This window comes from Strix uralensis, chromosome 13 (genome assembly GCF_047716275.1).
Source record: "Strix uralensis isolate ZFMK-TIS-50842 chromosome 13, bStrUra1, whole genome shotgun sequence".
Classification (NCBI taxonomy): Eukaryota; Metazoa; Chordata; class Aves; order Strigiformes; family Strigidae; genus Strix; species Strix uralensis.
In genome coordinates this window covers 22,342,882-22,363,876 of record NC_133984.1, presented here as the reverse complement: position 1 = coordinate 22,363,876, position 20,995 = coordinate 22,342,882, and the positions used below count along the sequence as shown (strand labels likewise).

Here is a 20,995-nt window from a genome sequence, read left to right as displayed (position 1 = left end):
TGCTGATGCATGTGTTGTACGGGAACAACCGTGATTTATTTGTGAAAGCAATACCATTAAGGCCCAAGACACTTGTCTTGACACTGAACAAAATGTTTGTCATTTTGAAATACATCCTGATGAAACCCCTGAAACTGTATTTGTATATGTTGGAAATGGATGTGTTTGTATGAGAACCCTTTGTGATTCTATATTTATAGACAACACCACTGTAGAGACAAATAATCACTCAAATATCTGTATTTGTAATTTTACCAAAATCATGAGATGCAACTTTAACTGTTCAGCTCCTGAAACATCCCACTAATTGCTATAAACTAACTATACATGGTATGAAGATTTGCTACCTACGCCCACTGGAATGAATCTCACATTGGTAAGAAAACATGATGACCTGAGTCAATTGTTAAAATGAATCCAGAACAATGGACAAAGAACCCTGATTACCATCCAGCATGATTCAGAGGCAATACACTGCATCCTAGAAAGAGCGAAGAGAGATGGAGAACATCACTGATGGGAAACTCTTTTTGGATGGTCACAAACAGCAACTTGAATTTTTAATTTGATGATGCATGCAAATATAGTTCTGTTAGTTTTGACCTTGTTATGTTCATTGCTTAGAATCATTCTGTATATCAGTATTTGGCAAAAGGTGAAACAAATTGTGTCAATCCAACATGTAAAACATATACAATCAACTGTTTCTGTATGTGAAATGGTATATAACTAATATTAAATGTGACACTTAAACTAAACAGCTTATTAGATAATTGTACCCTTACCACTGATCTGCAATATGCCACACATTTATGACAGAGGCAAGAGGTAACCGTACTACCACGGTATGAGTTGATAAAGTGGATTAACTGTAGTCATAGGGTGCAGTGTGACAGATGAACTTGACGCCTTAACCAACCTAGAGGTAGTTTGGTTCAGGCTCCAAAGAAGGTAAAGGCCTAAGCCTTAACTGGGTTAAGAACTTCTCTAGTACCAATCTGTTCTCTGAAAACCCACAAAGCAGCAGAGTGACAGTGAGCATCAATGCATATGAGCTTGGAACACCGATCATGCGATTGACACATCAGTAGTGGGTGGTTTTTCCGAGACTCATTTACCAAGGATCAAAGGAACTTGTGGGTACAGGGAGTCTCATGCATATTTTTTCCATTGCATGTAATTTGGCTACAAGGCAGCCACTTTCTTCCATAAATATGGCAGCCTAAGCAAGCCTTCTTTGAGCTCTCCCTGCTAAGCAGCGTGGCTGCACGGTAGGGATCTCCCCTTGAGCTGGGTCACCTCTCAAGGTTGCTCCTTAAGGCAGAGAGACCTTTCACCAATAGCAGATCTTTGGTAAGCAGCTGATATGGGCCGTCAAGGTATTTTTAAACAGTATTTACAGTGTTAAATTCCACTGTGTAATCACTGAGATAATTAAGTGTTTTATGAATAAGTTAGATTTTCTCTAGAAAAGAATAAACCACAAATGCATATATTAAATATCAGTAGTGATATCATACTTGATTAGGTGTTAGTTTGGTGAATACTAAAGTGGGAGTGAAAATAAGCAGTTGTCTCCTGGGAGAAGATTTCCACTTCACATGACAAATAAATATAAATGACTCATCAAATTAATCCTCCCCATCATCAAGGAGAAGGTTGTGACCCATCACTTCAACACAAGCATCCTCCTCTTAATTTTATTTGAGCTGAGTCCTGAGGGACAAAATAAATGGTGTGGTAGAAACGGTGCAGGTATTGTGACATCTTCCCTCATTACAAATTAGGTAGTGAGGTACTTTAACCTGGAAAATGGACTTTGTGCCTTTTGCAAAGTCATAATCTTACTCTTAATGTTTTGGTACTCTAATTAATGTAAATACACAAGTCTGAATAATTGCTTTGGGGTCATCTTAATTAGAACTTCCATCTTTTAATTGGCAGAGAGATTAATTAAGATATACCATCAACCATCCACTAAATCCCATCCCTTATATTCTATGAAGAATTATTCCATCTCTGCTCAAGTGCAGGCCAAGAATACTAATCCTACCTCACTCTTCCACTCTGTCACTCTGTAACATTACAAAGAAAAAACTTTCTTGTACATATAAACTACACCACATGGATACCCTGGCATGTAGCTCTATGCATTTCCCACGTATGAATGAGCTATGGAAGAAATGACTGTCACCACTATAACTCCTTCCTTGGAAGTCCAGAGTAAAAGACAGGGCAGAGCAGAGGGAGCACTGCCCCGAGCTGGAAGGACTAAAACAGAGACCAGGCATCTCAGAGGAGCACCAGACATGTCCAAGCCTTGTCAGCTGCTTGGTAGCCTGAGGAAGAGGAGCTGCAGGCCTGTAGCTGTTGTAAGATGCCTGGAGAGGGGAAGGATGGGGAAAGACCTTAAAAATAGTGGGAGAGTTTTTAATGCATAACTTTCTTTTCTCCAGAATGCATGAATTCTCATGAATTTCACAATCTCATCACTATAAACTAAGTTAAGTACATCTGCCCTGAGTTTTCAGGGGAAATTAAGTGAGAACTGGAAAAAATTTGGAAGGTGGCATTTCCAGTCAGGTGCCTTTGCCAGGTGTAAAAATTTCTGCAGTTATTTACAGCCAACCCTTGGTGCTACTGTTCAGTTTCTGTTGACATCTCACCAGACAGGGGTTTAATAGGCCTCGGAGGACAAACTAAAGCCAGGTTGCTTTTGAGTACGCCCAGCACTTGTCCAGTCTGGGAAGAGGCATGCCTCTGCAAACATTGAGATTTCCTGATGAAAAAAGAAATCTTAACTACCAACTTATGGCAAATGAAATCCTTCTGTATTACCAATCATCCAAAGAGCACTCAGGATACTCTGGTGTACGACTGATTAAATTTAGTTGAAGTGTTGCAGAGTAAAGACAGTTAACAGATTTATTGCCAAATCAGATACTTCTTGAATAAATACGTGAACAAAAAGTTAACATTTCCTCCTTCAAATAGGGATTCTGTCTTGTCTATTCAATGTTAGATGAAAAGTGTGCCTGGGGTGCTGAGTTATACTTTAACAAATAGTGTCTGTTGAAACCCCATTTACACAGGAGGTGGACCTGGAGCTGTGGTCCCACCAGAACTCCACTGCCCTAGAGAAAGCTAGGAAAGCAGATGAGTTGAGATTACCACTAGAAGTTGCAGTTTCTTTTAGTGTTTTCCTCAGAGGAAAATGTATAAATAGCTGTTCCATGGACTGGTACAATCTGTTGGGAGGGCAAGAGTGCTATAAATGTGTTCCTCCTGTTTCTCTTTCACCAAAAGGAACCCATTCTTACCACAGCTGCGTATAAAAATTTGGGTAAATTAGAAAGTAGAATTGAGGGGATTTTTATATGACAGATTCAGACTTCTGTATAACAGCTCAGAAACTGTAAGTGTAAATAGTCTTTGTTACTAACAAAGCTGCCAATGCCCTGCCATGAACAGAAACACCTCTTTCTAGTGTTTCCTTCAAACACGGATTTAGAAATAAAAGCCATACTACATCACCAGATAAAACTATGGAAAACATGCTGCTTCAACCTGTGAAGCCAGGCACACTGTATTAATAACACTGTATAGCACAGAATATTGTACAGACAAAACCCCCTATATTGATAAAAGTATATTTGCCTCCAAAATTGTTTTGGTGATGCAGTGAAGTCTCAGGTAGCTGTGTACACTCGTTACTGTACCAAAGTCAGAAAAGAATGTGCAGAACCTTTATTAGTTTCTCATTAAAAACAAAACAAAACATACATTATCTCACACTTGCTAATCGAAAGACATAAGGGGGTTCAAACCCAGCTGGCTTTTCCAGCTTTTTCATAATGAGATGCTGCTAAACATTTAGCTGTTAACAAATAAAAATAAGTGTGGGAAGAAACTGAATGGTCTTGAAGACAATCCTGCCAGTTGAAGGAAACGGTCACTCTGCAAAACATGCATGCACGTTCTGCTCAAAAAGGCTGGACCACCTCAATTTCACAGTTTGAGGACTTACTTTCAACAGGTTTGCAACAGTGGCCCAGGGCAGTTTCTGTAATAACTATTACACCAGCTTTGAGTTAAAACTGGAGAGCATAACCACCATCAGTGATGAAAGGTGTCAGAATAACCTGTCAGCACATTTCCTGCCCAAAACAAAGCCACATGAGAGTCACTCTAGACCATTAATAACAGAGGCAGAAGATACTGTGAAGCAATGCACTTGTGTACCTGTATGTGCATGAGACAGAGGGAGCCCACACCTCTACTTCTCTGTAGTGCAGCCTTGAGAAAACTAGAGAGAGAAAAAGCACAAGAGGTGTTTTTCTTCAGCCTGGCAGACCAACACTTAGAGGAAGAAGCTGTGAACAAAGACACTGCTGCTTCTTGTTTGATTCATCCAGCATTCAGGGAAACAGGTCTCTGAAAAAAAAATCACAGGTCTGCTTCAAAGAGCCACTGGTCTTCATCATATTTCTTCTAAGCAGAACACCCTGCAAAATCCTAAATGTGTGGCTGAATGCTCAGGTCAAAGGAGCAACAGTTGCTTCCAAGTTGTCTTGTCATCTAAGTGGCATTACTGAGACCAAGGCCTCTGAAAGATCCTGGCAACAGGGGGCCTCCCAGAGGTCCTGTGAAGAAATCAAAGAAGTCATCCAATGAGGAGTATAATCGTATTTCCCTTTCTGAAATGAAGACCTCCCTTCTGACCTCCTGGCTGCTCAGAATAATTCCAGCATTGTTATGACACATTCATTTGCCCTCAGGTGCAAGGTGCCTTCACAGGAACATTTCCACCCAGGGACATTAAATACAAGCGGACTGGGGTTGTGAGTGAAAGCCATGTGTTAGAAACCTTCTCATCTACAACCTTCCCTCTCCTCTGGGCATAAATATCCCTTCTCTGACAGGGTCCTCAAAGCACTAAATCCTGTGGAGCTATGTCAGAACGTCACAGTGATGAGCTACAGCCAAGTGTGTGACACGCACCAGGCTGATCTGGATCAGGGCTGTGAAATTGCTCTGTCGCAACTCAGATGTCCTGAAATGATGTAACGCTTAATAAAACCAAGCCAGGTACTGAAGAAAAGTTACTCTTAGGAAATATGTATAGGACTTTTTTTGAAACTTCTTTACCTCCTTACCAAATGGAAAATATGTCAAAACTAGAAGAGAAATAAATAGCAATTTCAAAAATTACTATTTTTCTGTTTAAAGACAATTATGGAAGATCTCTACTTTTGTATGGATCCATACTTTTATGTAGGCTTTTGTCTATCTTACAGGACCTGGATAAATAAATGACAGATATGTGACAATGGAATATAAAAAGCACATCTTAATATAGATTACTTTCCTTGATAGCACATAAATCATAGACTTCATGGTGGATGAATCATATTTTGCCCAGTCTTCATTAAAAATAATCCTGGATATTATTCTACTGTCTTGCCTAAGAGAGAAGCAGAGCAAGGCTGGAACTAGTCTGAGGCTCAGTCTGAGGCTTGTCTGTAGTACCAGGCAGGAGGCAAGACAACTGGCACTTTTGTGGCTACGTCCCTGCTCAGTGATGACTTCTGAGCTATTTGCCAAGGAGTTTGGGAAAACAGAGTGAAAATGCCTCAGTCCACAGCAGCCAGGAGAGGAGAGGAGGTTGGAATGGCAGCTTCCCTGCCCCCAGGGGCTCCAGCAATGAGGTCCAGCAATTCGGGACCATGCAGGAGCTGCTTAGTACCTTGTGAGCACACACAGCTGAGCTCTAGACAGCCTGTTTGGACCGTCTGATTAAGAAGTTGCAATGAATCAACTATAAAAGTCTGTTCATGCACAGTCTGAGGAGGTCTCAAGTTCTGAGCCCACCCACCTCCCTTTTTTTTTTTTTTTTTTTTTTTTTTTCAGTTTTTGCTAAGCATATAACAGTGTTTTGAAGTAGAAATTTAGATTCCCTTCTAGCAGGACTGCTTTTCTTTATTCTGGTCAAAACTGAAGCAAACTGAAAGCTAATTATTTCCTGCTTCAAGCACAATAGAGTGTTTATTGGAACGTTCCTTATAATCCTATCAGAATTGTTATAGGAGCTCAGGAATAAATGAGTTTCCAATTAATTAAATGCAGCTCTCCATATAGACAGATCACGCCACAAACTGTCTTTCTTTTTTTTCCTCCTGCATCAACATCAGTTATTACAAAGCAGGAAGAAGGTATTCACTGGATTTTAATACAAAACATCATGATTGCAGAATGTTTCACTCACGGTGAAATTCATCCTCAGTGAGTTAATGTTAAAAACTAAATAGAAATATTAGTTCCACTGTTAAAATGTAATTTATTTGGGTACAGTTTTTGCACTTGCTATTTTTTTTTATTTAAGCATTCTAAAATTGGTAATGTAAAATTGGAACTTCCGTCATTTTTAATAGGATTTTAATAGCATTTCTCTCTAATTGCATTTAAATTACATTTTAGAGAATTAACATTCGTTCTTGATCAAGACAATATGAAATACAACAAAAGTTATTTGTGTATCAGAAGTGAAAAGAGGATGATTTTGTCAAATGTTAGAAGTGGGATGAAAGGGCTACTTTCAAACCATCTCGATGCGCGGAAACAAACTCTACAACTCCGGGAGAGTTATAAAGTAGATATGTTCATTCCGGCATCGGGGTGCAAGGGGATTTCTCCACAAAGCTTGCACCCCAACAGCACATTTTACCAAAAATTTATAGAGTGTGGATATACATATTCATCGGATACATAACACAAACATACATATGCATGAGTAAGGCTGGGTTAGTTCGAAAGGCTGGTGTCAGCAGTTTATGTTCTCTTTGCACCTGCACATTGCCTCCTGGGGGGGGTCTTTGGGGGTCTTCTGGAGGAAGGCTCACAGTCTTCCTCACCTTCTACTTTTCATCCCATTCCTTGAAGCATGTGCAGATTCTCCTAAATAATTTCTTGAACAAGAGTGGTCCCAGCCGGTTTACTCCCTCTATCTTATCTAAAAGCACCAGCATACTAGTTTCTACTGTCCATACATGGCTATCTGTACTCTACAAAGACTCAGCTTGTTAGAACCCAACTGCTTTCCAAGGACATGTCTCTTATTTTTGCCGAACAAAGTAGTTCTTGGTAAGTTTCCACAGAAAACTGCTTTGTTTTGATGAACACAGTAGTCCTTGGTAAGCTTCCACAGAACAGTCTGGGCAAGCAGGATTATTAAGCAATATTAGCAAAATTAGGCTGCAGGGCACTCCAAAGAAAACTGGCCTAAGTGCATTCATTCCTCTACAGTGCTAAGGAGTTGCTAAGGAGTAAGCTTAAAGCATATAAAGTGATCCATGAAGATGCCCCTTTGGTGTGCTCTGTGGTATGTACGCTGTGGGGAAGGCATGAAAGAGAAGTCAACTCTTTGGGTTTACTCTGGCTGCAGAGCAGCAAGTGTGCTATGTGGCCATATTTCAGCTACCCCATACACTGGGAACGGCACTTTATTATAATATTTATGTGTAGGCGCTCAAAGGTAAAAAGAATGGACTTGGGCAGACATACCCGAATCATCTGTGCTTCAGATCTCTTGGTTTCTAGGAAACTGGTGGCTTATTTATTTATATGCAGTGTGGAATATTGATAGCATCTACTGAGTTCCTGATTAATAGAGGCACCTTAGGAATGGTGAAACGAAAGAAAAAAATGTTCCTTTGCTACCTAAGAAAATGTTTGGTACCAAACAATCAAAGACAAAAGAAAGTATAGATGTAAAGGGGGTGGGGGTGTTCTACCTGAGCTACAAGATATAGGATACAGAGGATGCTGGTTGGTGTGACAGCCTCTGCTTCAGGCTATAGTGAGCCTTAACAATAACCTGGGGCATGATTTTGGATTCATAAGGCAGGCAGAAGTTCAAGTGCTCATTGAAAGAGATCATACTGGAAATAAGGAATAAAATTTATGTGTGAGAAAAGTTTCCAGGCACTTACAAACAAGGCAGAGCAAAAAAGGCATTCCTACCACTCAAATTAAAAACGTGTCTCCTCAGCTGACTGGCACTAGTAAAACAGCTGTCACTAACTGATTCCTGAGGTCCCAGCAGTGCACAGCCAGACAGCTAAGTTGCCTTTTCAAATAACACCCATTCCAAGTGCATCAAGGAAGCAACACCGAATGACCAGGGAAACAAAAATCCATCCCTTTTGTCTTGGTGCTACAGGCTTTCCTGAGCCAGTGAAGTACTGACAGAATTGCAGCCTGTGATCTTCCAGCTCAGAAAAGGGAGATGGCTGGACAGAAAGGCTGACAATGCCGCAGGAGAAGTAAACACTCTTTCAGGCTGCTGGCCTGTGGAGCCGGAGGGCTGCAAGAGGCAGGTGCTTCTCATCCTGGCCTGAGGGAAGTGTGATGCTGAACACATCCAGCTCTGGGTGGAACAGCTAAACCCCAAGATCTGATGCACCAGCATCTGCATTTTATCCTCACAGTTATATGGGGGGGGGTGACTTTTAAGCTGAAGTTCCTGCATGGAAAGTCACTGTTAAAACATTTTCATCCTGGACCTGTGTCAGTGCCTGCTTTGACAGGGAAAGCTACAAAGGCTGAGTGGGTCTGCTTAAAAACTTTGGTCTGTCTACCTTTATCTCCATTCATAGCAAAACCACCCTGAGCTCAAACCTCAGCAGCTGGTAGATTTTTGTTCTTTCCAAAAAGTGTCAGTTTCTCCACCTGAAACAGTGTGCACAGCCCTTGCTTTGAAGCTTCTGCTTGATAAGAAATCACTCTTATTGAAATCTCTCACTAGGGCACTGACTTGCCCCATTAAATGGTCTTTATAAGTATTCTTTATTATTTCCTTCCCCTATAATTTATACTAGAAAACACAATTCAGAACAAAAATTAGTAACAACAGCCCCTGAAGATACGGTGGTCAAACTGATCCAGGTTGTTGTTAGTAGCCCTTGCATCTGACTTACCATTGTGCCTGATTGCTTTCCTGTCATTTATGCGTGTAGAGCTGGGAAATCTCCTATTTGTTTAGAGCAGCAGAGTTGGAAGAACAAATCTCTTGGTGAAACTTACAGAGAAAAAAATTTAGTATCAAAACTAAGAACTGGATTTAAAATTTAATTCAGGGTTTTAAGTATATATTCTGTCTAGAATTTGGTACAAGTGACAGTTGTTGATTGCCTGAACTTTTACTAATGTTGGAGTAACATGGGAAAAATTACTAGATTGCTTTCTGAGATGAAAATTGAGTCGTTTGAGGGCATGTTCGTATTACTATATTTGCTTTCCACAATCACGCCAGGTAAAAATAAGAAGGCATAAATATTTATGCAGAATACAGTTTAGGGAGGCACAGCCAGACCATTACACAGGCATTTGTAACTATGTGAGTTTGGGGCGTATTCATGACATAAAAGACTGATGCTCGTGAGCTACAGAGGAGATTTAGCCTCAGCAGTTCTTCAGGTCCCCATAATCCAGGTGTTTCTTCAATTCAAAAACCACAGTTAGCAGGAATGATTACACTGTTGACACAGAAGTTATTAGTCATACACAAGTATTAGTCATACACATAAATACAGAACCATTTATGAAAAGCTGTTAGTGGGCAACTAAGTTATGGGGAGTTTGTTGTTTTGTTTTTTGTTCTGTTTAAATAAAGGTGCAACTGAAATGGCTGGTGCTTTTAGAGGTTATGGCTCAGTTGTGATGCAATCATATCAGCCAGGCCATAATATAGAATGATATTCAGGTTAGAGAAGAGCTGGTACTGCAGGAGCTGTTCATCCATACAGATTTTCATTGAATAAGTTTGATTTTAGTGTCTCTATATATTTGCTACAACTATTTAGATTTTAAATGTTCTGTCCAGGAGATTGCAAATGCTGATATGGCATTTTAAAGACAAAAGGCACCCATGGTAGGGAGAAGTGATGGGTTAAGAGAATGGCACCAGAGTGACACCAGTTAGTTAAAGGTTATGAAATAAGAGCTACTTTGTAATGGACACATGCAGAATAACAACACTTGTTACCTTGTGAATTACCAGTTTTATAGATTATACAGCTAGATTATAAAGTCTGATCTGAGGCATAGATCAGAGCATTTTGCTGAATTGATTTTTGTTTGAATTACAGTATGTCTTCTAAGAAAAAAATCCCAACTTTATTCTTACATTGTCCTGAAGCCCTTAAATTCAGGAAAGGCTGCCAGTAATGTGAAATGTGAAAGATACAACCTCTTTCTTTCTGTTGCTCTCTCTCCCCTCCCCCCTGCCTTAGATATATGGAAGAGACACCATGTCAGAGAGAATCTGCAATTCTCTCACAGGTATCAAAGTAGAGCTACCCCAACTGAGAACTTGTATGCTAGCGGTAAGCAAGATTCAGCTGGGAAGGAAACATCCTCTGTAACATCATCAAATGACAAAAGCTGTGGGCTCTGGATTTTACTAGCCCTTGAACCTCCTGCTTTTAATCCTTTTGAGGGAAAGGCTTCATATATATGTGAACCCACAGGCACGTCCTTTTGAACTATAAAGACTGTAGAAGACTTACACAAAACTCAAGCAGTGTGAGACTTAAATTCACTACCATGAATGTCTGGGGAGAGAATGCTTGGGACTAGAGATGAAACTGATAGAAAGGGACCAGCTAGATAATAACTGTGTAGGGCTCCAAACCTCCAGAGTGGGCAGTAGTTAGAAGTATCTTACAATGGACGATAATTTTTTTTATCACTTTCACTAAATAAGTCCCCTGTGCAGCCTTACAATTAAAAGTAGGCTATCATCCCTTTCAAAAACCTATTGGGGTAGCAGGAAGAGATCCTATTAGTAGACTGAATGGATACAGTAGGAAAAAACAGACACACGTCTCAAAGCTGCTCTTCAGGTCTTAATGAATATAAATAGCGATTCTGGTGACTTGGCAGAGTTGAGCTCTTAAGGTCATAGACAAACTACTAGGTGATCTTTCTGTTTTAATTAATTTTGATATTTTGTAGATCTGATCTAGCACCGAGGCTAAAAGAAGCTGCAATATTTAAAAACAAACAGCATACAATTTAAAGCCATGCAACAACAAGTGGCTTTTTTCTAGGTCCACCCAGTTGTACTAGTCTAGTGCTGCCTTCCTTGCTTCCAAACCACTTCGATGGCACTGTGAAGATCAACAGGAAGGCCTTGTGCTATGATAAAGTTGTGTTTCACTACAAGAAACTAACACTGGGAATGACTGGAAATAACTATAACATGGCGTTTAATTTTGTGGTGTGAAATTTGTTGAATGTATTTGAAAAACTAGTGTGTCGATTACATATATTAAAGCGTACATTACTGAGAAAGGAGATGTAAATGCTACTTCATTACTTTCTTAAGCCTTGGGAATGCAAAGTCAACAGTGAGTGCAAATAAGTGCAAGTAAAAGCACGGGTGTCCTTCTTATCAAAAGAGAGAAACCTCCAAAATTCTGACATGAAAGCAGTCCCTGCTCGGTGGCTACCCAATGTCAATGTTTCAGCCCTTTTAACGTAAAATACAGAGTAAATGGGATTGAAAACACCTGAGCATTGAAAGTACATGCCAGGCAAAGGCGAGGGTGTCCATGACCCAGATGAAGATGTACGTGCATGACAACGTGACCCATAGTATTTCTCTGTAGGTCTTTGCAGTTGTCACACTTCTATATGTTTCATTGATTAGAATGAAAGGACAAAAAAACCTAAGGTTTGTGATCATGAGTTTTAAGATGTTTCAGACCTGAAAACTTTTATTGGAGGGAGAACGCTTTCATTTTTGAGCTACTTCATCCACTGTTATTTGGACATCATCAAATCATTTTATATTCTCAAAATATTTTTCAGAGATCCAGCTCGAAACTGCAAGATGATGTTCAGATATTTTTTTCCCCTAGCATGTGGCAATTATGATGAATCAGAATTTATTCTGTGTTCTGTCAATCACCATAGTAACCTGTACTCTCTGTATTTAACAGGAAGCAAGAAGTTATTTACTTGACAGAGATGGAGTTCTGGGAGGCATTGGCTTATGAACATTGGCAAAATATTTTAATGGGACTATTTGCTTCTCAGGTTGTTATGGGTACCAGTAATTTGATCTTCATCTGTCATGTAGACTTCACAAGAAGAAATTGATTGTAGTCAAAACACATTCATTAGGGTTACAGCTATTTTCTACTCTTATTGGTTGTTATATAAAGCTAGACAGTGCCCTATTCAGTCCAGATTGTTTCTGTATATGTAAAGCATAGTAAAGGTACCTTGCTAGCTATTGGGCTTGGTTTGTATTCTCAGGAACCAAATGGATTCCTAAACTGCAAACAAGAGATAGCAATTGTTTACTGTTATTTAATGAAATCATTGCTGTTTAGTATCAGAACTCTTAAAGTCTATTTTTTTTCAAGCCCATCAGATTTTAATAGTTCCTTTGATGGTATAAACTGATTTATTTTACTTTATGAAATGGAATTACTTACTTTTAGTATCTTAATTGAACTTTCTGACTGGTTACTTCTAATGGGGATCAATCCACTGATCTGCCTCATAAAAGTGGCCCCACAAAACACAGAGACAGCACAGGGCAATAACTGGTATCCAGTGTGGGGCAGAGTAAGCTATGGGAAGCTGAAGAGATCTTTCTGCCCAGCCCCATGCTCTGTGGGACTCAGACACCAAATACGCCTTCTTATTGAACTTTTCCTTAAGCAAATTTTAGTCTTAGAGAGTAAGCTGTAGGGAAACTAGGATGATTGCCAATGCGGTTTTTCTTTGTGAAGAGAGTTTCTGCACCTGCAGTACCCTGGTGAAAACATCCCATGATATGACATACTCTCAGAAATATTTATAAATATAAAACAATCCATCAGGAAAAGATGTGGTCATTACAGTTCTGACCTCCTCTACTGCAATGAATGCTTCGTTATTGAACTTCATTATTATATACCTAGAAACCACTTAATTTTTTTCTACCTTTACAACTCACCTAAACCACAATTACAAGCACACGCTACTGAGTTAGTCTCCAGTCCCTCAAGCATTCGTGTATTCTACCTATGTTTGGTTAAACATTTTAGCATGCTGCAGTGAAATATATTTTACAATGCATACAAATTTAAAGTTTGAATTTCACCAGTTCTATAGGGAATGTTTTACCCAGAAGGGTGAATTTATTTCTTCTAACTCAGGAAAAATTTTGATGTTAACTCTGAGACATTAGAATGTACCAAAAAAATAACAGAAAACACTTCTATCAATTCAGAACTTTTATTTTATTAGAAACACAGGGCTAGTATTTAATATGCTTATTTTATATACTTAAATATACATTATCTCCCATAGAAGCAGATGCAATCAATACCAAGCATCAAACAGTATGTGTACAGTGATTGTATAAAAAACCCCTTTCACACTCATGTTACCAAATAGGTTTTCTAACCTCTATTCTTTGGAATGCAATTTGGATGACATGCATATGTATGTGTAAAATGAACTATTATTATCACTTCAGCTGTGTGTGTGTTGGCACTGCAGGCTACCAATTTTGTTGAAGTAATAATTTGGTGATATCAAGGGATGGAAAACCAGATCATCTAAGCACTATTCAGAAGGAATTGCTGAGTAAGTGCATTGTGCTATTTCTTTCCTGCTAAGAGATTAAACATCATACCTGGATATTATCTCATAAATACCACACACAGAGTACTTACGACATAGATAAGGGAAGACTGGTAGCACAAGCGAAAATCAGAGGCACTAGGAGATAGCAAATGTTACCTGTGATAGATGCATTTCTCTAGCATAATGAGCTTCCTGGGAATGCAGTGGTTTTGCTCTACAAAACAGTTAATCAAAATATAAGCAATGTTTTTTAATCAAAATATAAGCAATGTTTTTTAATCAAAATATTAGCAATGCTTTTTCGTTCTAAAACCTGCAGAACACAGGGACCTGAGGATGGTGTGCTCGATGGTTTAACTTTGGAGACTAGGTTCAGATTTTTGAGTGGCTTTATAGCAAGCATCTTCATTCTAAATGTTCAAAGATACAGAAGTCTCATTTTCAAGTTTATTTCAGGCAAGTCTATGTAGGCAGGTGCACAAAGAGACAGGCTTTCACTACGCACACTCTGAAATGGCCAACACAAACTAGTTCTGAACAGGGACCATATAACTATGCCTAAGCTATTAAGCCCCACTGAACTTTCCTAACAGTCAGGATCATCCCAAGTGCAGGATCACAAGATTCATGCCTAACTCACGTAGGCACAGACAGGTAAATTTTCATTTACCCTTGCAGCTTTATCTGCAAAATGGGTATACAAACATCTACCTTTCACAAAGGTGTGGTATGTTTAAATAATATAATATAATATCAGATATACTGGATACAATAAGAAGATCTTGGATGGGAAACTGCATAAATGCAAAGCATTAGATCATTAATGCCCACAGTTTATGCTTTCACATTCTGATGATCAATGTATGCTTGCATCCTTTTGTCAGAAAATAAAAGAATTATTGCTGAGATAATGGTGAACAGCTTGTAGAGAACTTATATATATGAGTTGTACATAATTTATGCATTGAAGAATTTGCATAGATATTTCATTTCCTTCATAAATGTCATTAGTAGAGAGCACTGGCAAGGGATATCACATACAATACACCTTTTGTTAATTTACATAGAGCCACAGTACACAGGTCACACATACCAAATAGAAGACTCTAGCTCAAGAAAAGACATATAATTGTAGAATGGATTTGTCTGCACAAATGTATGCAAAATTACAAATAAAGCAAGAAGGCAGTATTGATTTTGATATAGCCACCCCTAAAAATACAGGGTTTACAGACTCAATACTGTCTTGATTTAGGTTCTAACCTAACCCAAAAGTCTCAAATTCAGCTCCGTCCACTTATTATTGCTTTGTCTGGCATGCTGGGTTGTTTTTTTTTTTTCCAGAAATGCTTTTCTGCTCTCAAATTTTAGCTAGCTCTCCCAAAAGAATGTCTAATACAGTCACAAAGAGCAATTCTATTCCTTACAACTGAGCTATTGACTATCGTAATAAAAAGGAAAGACAGAAGTCATGTCAGCTTAGCTTCTGACAGGACCTTACAGTGCTCCTTCATTCAAAAACACTTATGTAATCAACAAGCAATGAGTAATGAGTTGTAAAATATCAGCAGCCCTTAATTTTCTATCAGGTATGATAAAAACTTTATAAAGCTGTGCTATTTTTAAGGAATAAAAGACCTTATAACTATCACCAAGACATCAGTTCTTTGCTATTTTACTATAATACCTCATCCTTTTTATTTTTTTTTCTCTCCTGCTACCTGACATCTAAATGCCTATAATTTTAGACATCAGGACCACATAGTGGCAAAAAAAATCCAGAGGCAGAGAGCTGAAAGATATTATTTTTGCCATTTGTAGACAGTAGTTTTACTTGATGTGCATCTTCAGCACCTTCTTCATCTTCTCATGGTGTGGGGGGTTGGGGGGCAAGATGAAGGAGCACAGAGAGACAGTGCATCTTCTTTAATAAGCCTTAACAATTTTGCTTTGATTAAATTTGTACTGTAAAATTGAAATACTCTGGGTAGGGGTAAAAAAGCCCTGTTGATGTATCGTAAAGGAAATCAAGAGAGGAAATAAAGCCACGCTTAGAAGATATTAAACAAGCTATAAAGTTTTCAATATATTTAGCATGTAGGAATTACAAGACGTAAGTGATTGGCTGAGGTGCAAATATGTGTGGGTAGGAGGAAAGGGAAGTGTAAATTTGTCTGGGGAGTCAATCTACTTAGGTCATTATAGTTCAATATGGCCATGATACAGAAAAACACTTGAGCATATGTTTGGTTTTAACATGTGAGTCATGCTCTCAAAATCTGAGCTCTGCTTACTTTCTCAGGCTCAGGTTTAAGTGATTTCATCGTAGCCAGGATCCTCTTCTGAATTGTACCACTTAAAGCCCATAAGCCAACTAACTGAAAGACCGAATGGCTTTGGACTGGGTATCTACTTGAAGAATCTTTTTTCTGGACACACAAAAGTGCACACTTTGCTTTCCATTATGGCATGTGCTTAGAATGTAAACATATTTTTGCACACACAGAGGCTGAAGGAAGAAGAATGATGATGGCAGACAGAGGGGATGTGACATCAGGACCCTGCAAGATTTTAATTTCTGGAAAACTGTGCTAATATTTTGTGAGAGGTGGCACAACAAGATAATCAGATTTAACTTGGCCAAAATTACTATGCATTTAATGCTTATTTGTGTGGTTTGGTTAGAGGTGCCCGTGCTCGCAGGCTGCAGGGCCACAGTGGAGAAGGACTGGCTCGGGGCAGACAGCTGTGCCACAAGCATGCCCGAGGATGAGGCAGAGCAGCTCCTCCTCTCACCCCAGGAGCACAAGAGGGGGTCTCCAAAGTGTCTCTGTGAAGACACTTTATGTTGCAGTCATTAACTGCTGATAACAAGAAATGGATGCTTTGATTGTTCTTTCTACCCCAAGTTTTGGTGGGTTTTCAGACCAGGGCAGAGGAATGACTCTGGGAGAAGTCTAAGTCCATGGTTCTGAACCAATAATATGGGCTGATTGTGAAAAGAACTTGTGAAAAGACCACAAGTTTAAATCTTAGATATTTTTCCTCACCTTCTCATGCCTAGGAGTCCATTCTGCTTCCTCTCTAAAATCTTCTATTTTCTAGGGCAGAAGGAAATATAATTTTGTTTTTTCAGAAATGAACAAGGTAGAAAAGATAGATAGATACATGCCAGTGTCAGCAGGTACCATATTTATTTTTCTTAACTCTGTTTCCTGAGGAATGGGAATAGAAGAATCACAGCTTTCACTGAACAATAAAGTTAATTCCTAATTCTCAAGGTTTCACTGAAAAACATTAAAACATGATTCGTGCGATGTCACAAGTATCACTTGGACTTCTTGAACTTTCCTTGCTTCTGAGCTTGCTCTCTGAGGATGCAACAATTCACTTATACAAGCAATTTAGAGAATAGAGAGGCCTGTTTATCTAATATGGCACAGACTTCTTTTTCTCCTAGGAAGCCATGATGATGCACAAGAGCAAACATCTATATTTTTATACAACCAAAACGTTCACAAGATATTTTTTTGATTGCTGCATTGTATTAATAAGCTACTAGTTAAAAGGTTTCCTTGAAACAATTCAGAAATGGAAATGAAAAACTGTGTGTCTTTTTCAGCATCTTTATGTTTCATTTATTGTCAAATTCTCAGTCAGCAAGATGAGGTGGCTGATAATTATTCAGGGTTGCCAATTAACCTACTTAGCAGGTCACATAGGTAACTGGCATAGATTGTGTCAAATCTCATTATTGGGAATAATAATTTAATTAGCCAGTGCACTGACTGAAGGCCAGAGAATCTGGAGAATAATTTAAACAGGAAAATAAAACCAGTACCTAGACAGACATTATATTTAAATACATGAAAACAGTTTGTCACACAAAATTATGAAGCATACTACTCACTAGTAGAAACCTGGTGAAGTCTGGGGTGGGGGTGGTGGTATTGAGGGTGGGGGGTTTTCAATAATAATATCCAGCATGAGTATAAAAAAATGTTATGTGTCGCCTTGCTTTTATAAATGAAAGATTTTTTTACATATGAAGTCATGAGCGTGTGTGTTATTCTTTAGCATTTAGCCAGACTTGCAACACAATTGTCTTTAATGCAGTGTTACAGACCAGAACTTCCCAGACATATCTTATTTGTGATCTACGTGAAACAATCCTGGCCTCTCCTTTCCCATATATCCCAGCCTTGTTCAGTTCTTCATGTCTGGCTTTAGAGCAAAGACAAAGGAATGTCAAGTAAGAAGGTCACATAATGGATAAAATAATATTGCTAGATCTTTCAAGATGGTCAGAAGAGAAGAAAAATTACAATAAGTGCAATTGTTAAAGTCACAGAGCCAGTGAAAAAGCTGTGCTTTGTACAGTAATGCTCTACATTTCCAAGGTGACTGAGTAAATAGGAGGTAGGAAGAGTAGAGTCTGTCTGGAAGAAAAACATTTTTGGTGCAGGTAGAGAAAGTACTATTAGGAGGAACAGTAACATCTTTAAAAATGGGTTTGAGTGTGAAATACTTTAAAGAGAGGTACAAACATTCCTAGAAATTATCAGAGTTTTAAAATAAAATATAGACTGGAGAAAAAACACCACTACTAATGACAGGACCTAGTTGGTCCTGAGTGCGTGAGGTGTGTGGAGTCCCAGGCACGACAAAAGTACATGCAAGAGTCAGGAAAAGACCAGAATATGGTGAATGTGCCCTCATCCTCATAGTCTGTATCGATGGTTTTCTGCCTACAAGAACAAGAGGGCTATAAAAGAAGCCACCATTCCACCAAGCAGTGGATCATTCAGTTTAAACATATCTCATAGCTCTTATGGCCAAGAATTACAGCGTACCAAGCACTGCTCCAGGCCTTGGAATTTATTCACTCAGGAGGAAAAAAAGTGACTACCATATCAGCTCATGATAGGCCTGTAAAATAAAAACAGCCAGCATGCCAGGAATGAATGCTGATCTCTTAACTAGCTTTGCTTTTTTCTACAGCAATGAGCAAGGATACATGCTTAAGTTACTAGATGTGACCTAGACCACCCATGTTGTCAAATGTATTAATTTGAATCATAAATTATCTGGCTACTGAAACAGCTTACGTTACAGCAGAAAGGCTGAGCATATCTATTTCAATTCTGGAATTACAGAAACGACATGCAGCTCTTAAGTGTCTATTTTAACTGTGCCCACAGAGTACAGATGCTACAGTAGTCAATAACTTCTTAGATTTTTTTTTTAATAAAAGACTAAAGCAGGATAGCACTATTCATGGATGCTACCCACTAGTTCAGGAGTGCCAGATAACAGAAACTGCTTGCAGAGAAAAAAAAAAACCTTTCACCTAAGAAAACTTAACATTGATGAGTTAACCTTTCTCGTTAAAACTTTCCCTGATAAACAAGCAACAGGCTTAAAAATAGAGAGGGTTGTTTGTTTTTTTAACATAAAGCAAGAGCTCCGAAGTACTGGATAAATTCAGTGCAATGGCCTCTCAAGAGGTGTCAGCTCATGTAAATAAAGTTACTTTTTTCTAGAAGTTTGGAGGCTAAACTTCAGCTGCCAGCACTTACTGATTTCTGTGGACAGAAGGCCCACAGAGCCCAGTCTGCTTTTCTGGTTCTTGTGAGCACTTACAGTGGTTTCAGCTCATTGGTAATTTTCATATATTATGTACTAAAGTTATAAATGATTAATCAAACTGCATGGTAAAGAGTGACAGTAGATTAAGAAACTCCATTAGAATATATTTCACTATCTAGGTAAATCTGATTTTATAAATGCTTTGATAAGGCAAAAGCATTATCAACTCACTTCCATGACAGTCTAGAGAGCCATCATTTCAGGGGTTAGCCTAAAGCAATACATAGCCCAGACAGCATGATTCCCGTACTATGAAGTCAGGACATATTCTAAGTGGGGTTTCAAGTCTGGATGGAGGTAAGCCCAAGAGTGAGCAACAACATGGATCTGCAGATGTATACTCTGCTGTAGCTGTGAGGGACTGTTGCAGAGACTGAACATACACGAATTGCATCTTCCACAAAGAGGTCTTTCTGCATGAGATCTGCTTTGAGTGATCTCTGGGAAAAGGATCAATTAGAAACTTTTTGCTCCTCTTTCATTTATTTTCCATTTTTTAAAAAAAATATATTTTCCATTGTTCTTTCATATATAATTCACAGTCTGTAATTGTCATGCACAGTAACCCTGCTATATTGTTGTCATCGCACCATTTTACAACTCTTCATTTTAAAAAGTGCTTTCCAATGACACCATTATTTCTTCAGTTGCCAACAATCACCTGTGTATTTGTTAACTACAAATTTAATAAGGAGTACTAGCTGATATTAAAGTAAGATAGTGTTTTGGACAAATCCAGACCAGTTAAATTTTTATTCACGCCCTCCCCAGCAGTGTCCAGGCTTGAATATTCCTGTTCAGTGCTAATCTTTTTCATTCCTCTCCTTACCCAGACTTAGCACTGATTTAGCGCCTGTTCCCCTGTATAGGTGATGCTAATTGCTACCACGCTTGCAGCAAATTGAACCATCTACCCCCCTGGGACAGTTTGGGGCAGGGAATGATTTCTCCCTCTGGTGAAAATTATGACTGCTCACGGCTGCTAATTTCCACTGAAAGGAAAAAAGCAAGCAGGTTTTAATCAGAAGAGGGGAGATGAGGGAAGAAGGCAGCCTCTAAGCCTCCCCAGCATTATAGCAACTCCTCCACAAGGAAGGTGCTGCAATGCTTTCCAGGGTCTGCCCTCCCCTAACCCCAAGACAGAGCTAAACACGCTGCAGCATGGCCCTTTGCCCTGCTCCCCACCCTGGCTCTCACCCTCACTCCCTCCTCACAGAGTGCTGTCTCATTGGGGGAGGTTAGTTACAACCTATTGGGACCCTTATTTGAGCATCCACCTAAATGCCAGGGCTGCGAGAGCAAAGGGTAGACTGCATTTTTTCCCCCATCACGATTGCCTGTTTTTCTGGACACCAGAAATGGTTTTAAATCACTGCAAGCTGCGAAGAGCCCGGACTGCTCTATCCCACTCCCTAGGCAAGCATTTTATCACTAGGTTGTATTTTTTACAAATAGATACTATATATTATACTCAACACAGAGCACAGTAATCCCACTTCAAGCCCTGGTGAGAAGTGTTGGAAATTTGGTATAGGACACAAATTAGTCCCATATAACTTCCCATGCAGAAGGTTTCACTTGCTGCCTGCATCTGCGCTGGGCAATTCTGGCTGAGGAAGCAACAAGTCTTTTGGTTTAGGACTGCAGAATATGGATGATTTTCGTTTGCCTCTGTGGCTTTCACGCTGCTCACAGAAGAAAT

At 39.1% G+C, this 20,995-nt stretch overlaps 1 long non-coding RNA gene across 1 annotated transcript in view; it reads right to left on the bottom strand.

Annotated features, from left to right (window-relative positions):
* Positions 1-3,744: 3,744 nt before the first annotated feature.
* LOC141949351 (uncharacterized) overlaps positions 3,745-20,995 on the bottom strand; it is a 29,584-nt gene continuing 12,333 nt past the window's right edge. The window contains exon 4 of the long non-coding RNA XR_012630736.1: positions 3,745-4,643. This is a non-coding gene — a long non-coding RNA (uncharacterized LOC141949351). The remainder of the gene's footprint in view (positions 4,644-20,995) is intronic.